Genomic DNA, 7,471 nt, shown 5'->3' with positions numbered 1-7,471 from the left:
TTTTTTTTTTTTTTTGGTTCAGTTTCCTAAATGTTGCAAATGTTATTATCACTAGAAGTACACAACTCATACTTGAACTCATGTTGTGTGATACGACATTGGCACTAGTACTAAACCATTTTAGGCTACAATTGAACTTTAATCCATTTTATTTTCTTAATACGATAATTAACGTAACAATAGTATTTTCAGTTTTGTGTTTGGATTACCAAAGTTTTTTCTTTGAAGAAATTAGGGAACTTAAAAGGCTCCGATTGGTAACCACGTTTAAAAGAGACGGTTGAAATCTTTATAGTGGTTGTAAAGAAGGTGGTCAAAAAGAAAACGGTTAAAGTTAGCGGATGAAAAAGATGACACAGTAAAAGGAAGCGGTTGAGTATTTAGCTTGATTGGTAACATTTCAGCCGTTGAATAGTATAAGTTATAAAAATTTGAAATTAATTTAGTTAAAAAATGAAATAATAAATCATTATCTAATTCATAATATAAAGCATTAATATATTTAAATGATATTAACAAAATGATCAAATGAGATATTAACAAAATTAGCAAATATTTATTTTTAAAATCTTCATTATATGATATTAACAAAATCATAATCTCCATGTATGTTACTATTCAAATCATAATCTCCATGTATGTTACTATTCAAATCATAATCTTGATTTACTAAATTTTTTTTTATTTTTGGCTTACTAACCTTTTCATAAGAAAAAAACATTGAGAAGAATAGTAACATATATTAAATCAAGATTAGGGTTTGAACAATAAATAAATAAATAAAACTATGCAGCTTTTTGTTCAAAGAAAAAAAACTGTACAACATCTATATATAATAGCAAACCCACTTTTTTGTGTCAACTTTTAATCCAACGGATGAGATTGATTCCAGTTTTAATCCAACGGTTTAAAATTATTAATCGTGTCTTTTCGTCGCACCCCCATCTTTCAAAAATCACACCTCTTAGTCTTTGCATCTCTTTGTTGTACCTCCTGGTTTCAAAAATCACATCCATACATTTTTACACCTTTTAAATCACACCTCTTAGTCTTTGCATCTCTTTGTTGTACCTCCTGGTTTCAAAAATCACATCCATTCATTTTTACACATTTTAAATCACACCTCTTAGTCTTTGCATCTCTTTGTTGTACTTCCTGGTTTCAAAAATCACATCCATTAATTTTTACACCTTTTAATTTTACACCTCTATGTGTTACACCTCTTTGTTGTACCTCTCTGTTTCACATCTATTAATTTTTACAGCTTTACATTTCACACCTCTATGTCTTACACCTCTTTGTTTATTATATATAAACTTTTCTTGACTACATAAACAAGTTTTGAAAAATTATTTTCTGAGCATTAAAGAATTGTATTATTGAAGTGTTTTTTAACTTTCAAGCATCAATCTCTAATTCAAGGTAATTTCATTTTTTCTGCGAATGACCTGTAGTGTTTCTCTGTTAGATTATTATTACTGTTAGTCGACACTATTAAGTTCATACATTAATCTTAGTTTTGTTAACTTTAGTCTCTTCAAAATTTTTAGCCTTTCCGGTTTTCATGTTTTTGCATCGCTAATGTTATTAAGTACGTGTGCCATATTTTTTGCATGGCTAATGTTTTTGATTCTCAATGTGCAAGTTTTTTGACTTTCTGGAAAAACCTATTTATTTTTTCTAACAAACATGGTATAAATGTTAATTTTTTTTTTTGTAGGATGTCAATTAGATGTTCATGGTCCAGGTTAGTTTATATTTTTTGTAAATACAGTTTTTAAAAAATTTAGTTGAATTATAATTTCGTATACTTTCTGGGTTTCAAACATTTTGATAATATATAGAAATATTACAAATGAACATGGAAATAGAGAGTGCCGAAGAAAAAGCTAGACATACTTATGACAACACAAAATCAAATTCTAGAAAGCGTAAACAAGACCAAATGACAAGTGAAGTTAGAAAGAAAAGATCTACTAAAGGTAACTTATTTAGTCTTTGATGACTTTCTAATTTGTATATACAACTTTTAAAAAACGTAATGTATAACAGTCACTTTTAGAGTGATCTGGAATCTGCCAAAAAAAAAAAGAAAAAACAAGAAATATATAAAATTAGTGTTTAACTCAAAGAAGAGAACATCAAAAGGTGAGATATTATTATCACTTGTTTCACCACATCGACTTCGTTTTCGCTGTCGTTTATTGAAGAACATGATGGTACCGATTCATAGACATAAGTGGGAATTCAATTCCTAATATATGGTTGATATACGGAAATAAACTACTCACCACTACAGAGCTAAAGTTCTCCATAAGAGCTCTCCGCTTTGTCTCTCTCTCTCTCTTAATTTTTTTTCCAATAATCTTGTTTCTTCGTCGTACCCCCATCTTTTAAAAATCGCACGTATTAAACCATTTGTTAATGATCTCAAAAGTTGTAATGTTTCGGTCTAACAATTGCGTTTCTTCGTTGCACCCCCAGCTTTCCATGTTGGCATCCGTTAATTTTCACACCTTTTTGTTTTACACCTCTTTGTTTATATAAAGTTGCAATGTTTTGATATAACAATTGTGTTTCTTCGTTGTACCCCTAGCTTTTAATGGTTGCACTTGTTAGTTTTCGCACCTTTTTGTTTCACACCTCTTTGTTTTCACACTCTTTGTTTTTATATATATACAGAATTTTATGGACTTTGAAAAGAGTTTTTCTTCTTTGAGTATTACTAATGATCTCACCCTTTGTTAATGATCTCAAAGTTGCAAAGTTTTGGTCCAAAAATTGTGTTTCTTCGCTGCACCCCCAACTTTCCAAGTTGCCACCCATTAGTTTTCACACCCTTTTGTTTTACACCTCTTTGTTTATATAAAGTTGCAATGTTTTGATCCAACAATTGTGTTTCTTCGTTGTACCCCTAGCTTTCAATGGTTGTACTTGTTAGTTTTCGCACTTTTTTGTTTCACACCTTTTTGTTTTCACACTCTTTGATTTCTCTATATAATAGCAAACCCACTTTTGGGGGTCAACTTTAATCTAACGGATGAGATTGTTTCTATTATCTCATCAAACGGTTTAAAATTATTTATGATCCCAACAGTTGCAAGTTTTTTTCCAATAATCATGTTTCTTCGTCGTACCCCCATCTTTTAAAAATCGCACCTATTAAACCCTTTGTTAATGATCTCAAAAGTTGCAATGTTTTGGTCCAACAATTGTGTTTCATCGTTGCACCCCCAGCTTTCCATGTTGGCACCCGTTAGTTTTCACACCCTTTTGTTTTACACCTCTTTGTTTATATAAAGTTGCAATGTTTTGATCCAACAATTGTGTTTCTTCGTCGTACCTCTAGCTTTCAATGGTTGCACTTGTTAGTTTTCACACCTTTTTGTTTCACACCTTTTTGTTTCACACCTCTTTGTTTTCACACTCTTTGTTTTTATATATATACAGATTTTTACGGATTTTGAAAAGAGTTTTTGTTCTTTGAGTATTATTAATGATCTCACCCTTTGTTAATGATCTCAAAGTTGCAAAGTTTTGGTCCAATAATTGTGTTTCTTCGTTGCACCCCCAGCTTTCCATGTTGGTACCCGTTAGTTTTCACACCCTTTTGTTTTACACCTCTTTGTTTATATAAAGTTGCAATGTTTTGATCCAACAATTGTGTTTCTTCGTTTTACCCCTAGCTTTCAATGGTTGCACTTGTTAGTTTTTGCACCTTTTTGTTTCACACATCTCTGTTTTCACACTCTTTGTTTTTATATATATACATATTTTTGTGGACTTTGAAAATAGTTTTTGTTCTTTGAGTATGATTAATGATCTCACATGTTGTTAATGATCTCAAAAGTTGCAAAGTTTCGGTCCAACAATTGTGTTTCTTCGTTGCACCTTCAGCTTTCTATGTTAGCACCTGTTAGTTTTCACACCTTTTTGATTTACACTTCTTTGTTTATATAAAGTTGCAATGTTTTGATCCAACAATTGTGTTTCTTTGTTGTACCCCTAGCTTTCAATGGTTGCACTTGTTATTTTTCAACCCTTTTTGTTTCACACTTTTGTTTCACACCTCTTTGTTTTCACATCTTTTTGTTTTTATATATATACAGATTTTTATGGATTTTGAAAAGAGTTTTTGTTATTTAAGTATTATTAATGATCTCAACCTTTGTTAATGATCTCAAAAGTTTCAAAAACTCGATCCAACAATTGTGTTTCTTCGTCGCATCCCCAACTTTTCATGTAGGCACCCGTTAGTTTTCATATTTTTTTGTTTTACACCTCTTTATTTATATAAAGTTTCAGTATTTTGATCCAACAATTATGTTTCTTCGTTGTACCCCTTGATTTCAATGTTTGCACTTGTTAGTTTTTGTATCTTTTTGTTTCACACCTTTTTGTTTCACATGTCTTTATTTTCATATTTTTGCATCTCTTCGTTGTAACCCCATCTTTCAAAAATCGCACCTATTAATTATTTCACATTTTTTTCACACCTTTATGTTTCAAAAATCGCACCTTTTTGTTTTATACCTTTATTATTTTTATAAATTTTGATAGAATAATGATTTAATTTTTATTCTATGTGAATATCTTTTAAAATTGATTATCTGAGTATAATTCAGTAAACCTAGATTTATATATCTTTAACATTATTCTCTTATTGTCACTGAATCGGTTTTTCATTTTTATATATATAACAAATATTTTATTTAACTAATTTAGTTAATTCATCTTAGTCATTATTTATGACTTTTATATTATACAGTTAAAAAATTACCAAAATTTTTTTACTCGAAATATGAAATTAACAATGTTAATCATTTCAAGTTTTCACTTTTCCGTGCGGTAACGCACGGGCCAACATCCTAGTCTTTATAAAGTCAAAGTTGGTTTTTGATAGTGGCTAGGATGAGTGGTTGTAACCACCAAAAACAGGTTCTAATCACCATGTTCAACCACTTTCTCAAATCATGATATCCAACCGTCCTTTCCAAACGACTTATTGATTGGTGATAATTGGAGCTGATTGTATTGTTAAAAGATGGTAATTTACATAAACGTCACATTCACACAAATCTGTCTTTTTGCCAATGGTCTAGTAGTCTACCAATTGTCATTCACTTAACTTGTCTTCCAAATTTTCTCAATTAAAAATAAATCAATGCATAGACATAAAGTATTGTATAGTATACTTCTTTTTCACGGCCAAAAAGTCCCGTTTATAGCTTAGAACAAAAAGTGAGCATTCTAACACACTAATGCTTATAAAAGGTTCGGATGATTATTTCTCCGATCATCGCCCACATTAATGTTTTTTATTCAAACCATAAAAAATAAAATCGACGTATAATGCTAAATTCCGAAACAAATCAAATCTATGTATCGACATATGTTAAAATAGTAAGCTTTAGTGAGATTGTATAATACAAAATTTATTGTTTAACTAGAATTTGTATCCGCACACACGCCAAATTTTAATTTAAAATATTATTTATCAATATAAATTATTAAACTTAAATATAATCATTCAAAATTTTGAGCAGAAATCTATATAAACACTAAACTTATTTCATTAAATAATATTCAACATATATATTGTTGACGATAATGTTTTCTTGATAAATAAATAATTTGATATATATCATGTGGTAACTTAGCTCATTTTAAAAACTCACAGAAAGAATAACCAGTATTGATGATTACCTCGTAATCTTTTATCTTTAAGAGAATTTCTTTCTTATTCATATTCCATGAAAATATTTTGTAAATGTTTTGATGTTGATTATTGATTGTTGACCTAATTTTATGTATTAGATGTTGATACTAACATAACAGTATTCCGTATAAAATTTGAATATACCAAATCTCATGAACATTACTTAGTGTAAAGGTACATATATAATATCATATCGTTATAACATCTTTACCCATCGAAGCAAGTTCAGCGTACCATAAAAGAATTTTGACGAATTCACTTTCAATTTTTTGTTTAAAATATTATAAATACAATTACATAAATTTTGTTTTATTCTACCATGAATTTAAAATTTACTTCCGTTCTAAAACTCATTATCATATTTGAAATTTTAAATTGTGGTCAGTTTAAAAGAAAAAGTTAAATTATGTTATTATCACTAATAAAGAATTTAGAGAATTTGTTAGAAATGCCATTATTGACATACCCTTTTTAATATTTTCATTTTTGCACTCTTTTACACAATTACACTATGTTAAATTAATTTTAGAATTTTTTTTTTAGGTATGGGTTCTCTATTTTACATTTAGGGTATAGTTTTTACGGGTTATGATTTAGTATTTGGAGTTTAGGGTTTAGAATATTGTCATTTTATATATTAAAAAGGGGTATTTTTGAAAATGGACACCATCAAAGGGTATTTTTGAAAAGCGATATCGAAAAAAAGTATTTTTAAAAATCCCTCAAGAATTTATAGTATTGTTTTCTTATTTTAACATTTCATTTATTTTACAGAATTAATTTTTTATTTATTTAATCTCCCTATTAATTATAGGTAACATAAATATAGACTAAATGATTATTTTAAGTTTATTTTAAAGTTAAAAAAATAATGTTGCAGAGGTGGCAGAATGGGAAGAGATGAAAGCTAACTTTATAGATATAGATTTACTTTCATTTTTTTTTGTTTAAATTATTATAAATACAATTACATTAATTTTATTTTATCCTACCATGAATTTAAAATTTACTTCCATTCTAAAAATTACTAATACATTTGAAATATTAAATTATGATCAGTTTAAAAAAAAAGTTAAATTATATTATTATCACTAATAAAGAATTTATAGTATTGTCTTATTTTAACATTTCCTTTATTTTACATAATTAATATTTTATTTATTTAAACTCTCTATTAATTATAGGTAACATAAATATGGGTTAAATGAATATTTTAATTTTTCTAAGTTAAAAAATAATGTTGCTTAGGTGGCAGAACGAGATTACGTACAAATATAGAAAACTAACTTTATAGATATAGACAATAGAGGTTAAAAAAAAAATATATAGACAATAAATTAACTATCATCGCATTTGTATTAAAGAAATAGAGATTACATACACATATGTGTGTGGTTTAAACTAAGCAATAGCAATAGACGTGTACATGAAATTAAAAGGGGCATTCTCAAAAATGCCCCTTTTTCCATACCCCTTTTTAAAAATACCCCTTCATGTTGACCATTTTTAAAACTACCCCTCTTTATATACAAAATGACCAAATTACTCTTTTTGAGTGACAGCAAGAATGTACAGTCATCAAAATCAAAAATGTTTTTCCGCCAAAAAAATTTTCCGCCAAAATTTTTTTTTCCCGCCAAAATCGAAAATTTTTCCCGAAAAAATTATTTTTTCCCGCCAAAAAAAAAAATTTCCCGCCAAAATCGAAAAATTTTCCCGCCAAAAATATTGAAATTTATACCTTTTAAAAAC

This window comes from Camelina sativa, chromosome 12 (assembly GCF_000633955.1).
Source record: "Camelina sativa cultivar DH55 chromosome 12, Cs, whole genome shotgun sequence".
NCBI classification, from domain to species: domain Eukaryota; kingdom Viridiplantae; phylum Streptophyta; class Magnoliopsida; order Brassicales; family Brassicaceae; genus Camelina; species Camelina sativa.
The sequence above is the reverse complement of the archived record's forward strand: the minus strand, read 5'-3'. Positions refer to the sequence as shown.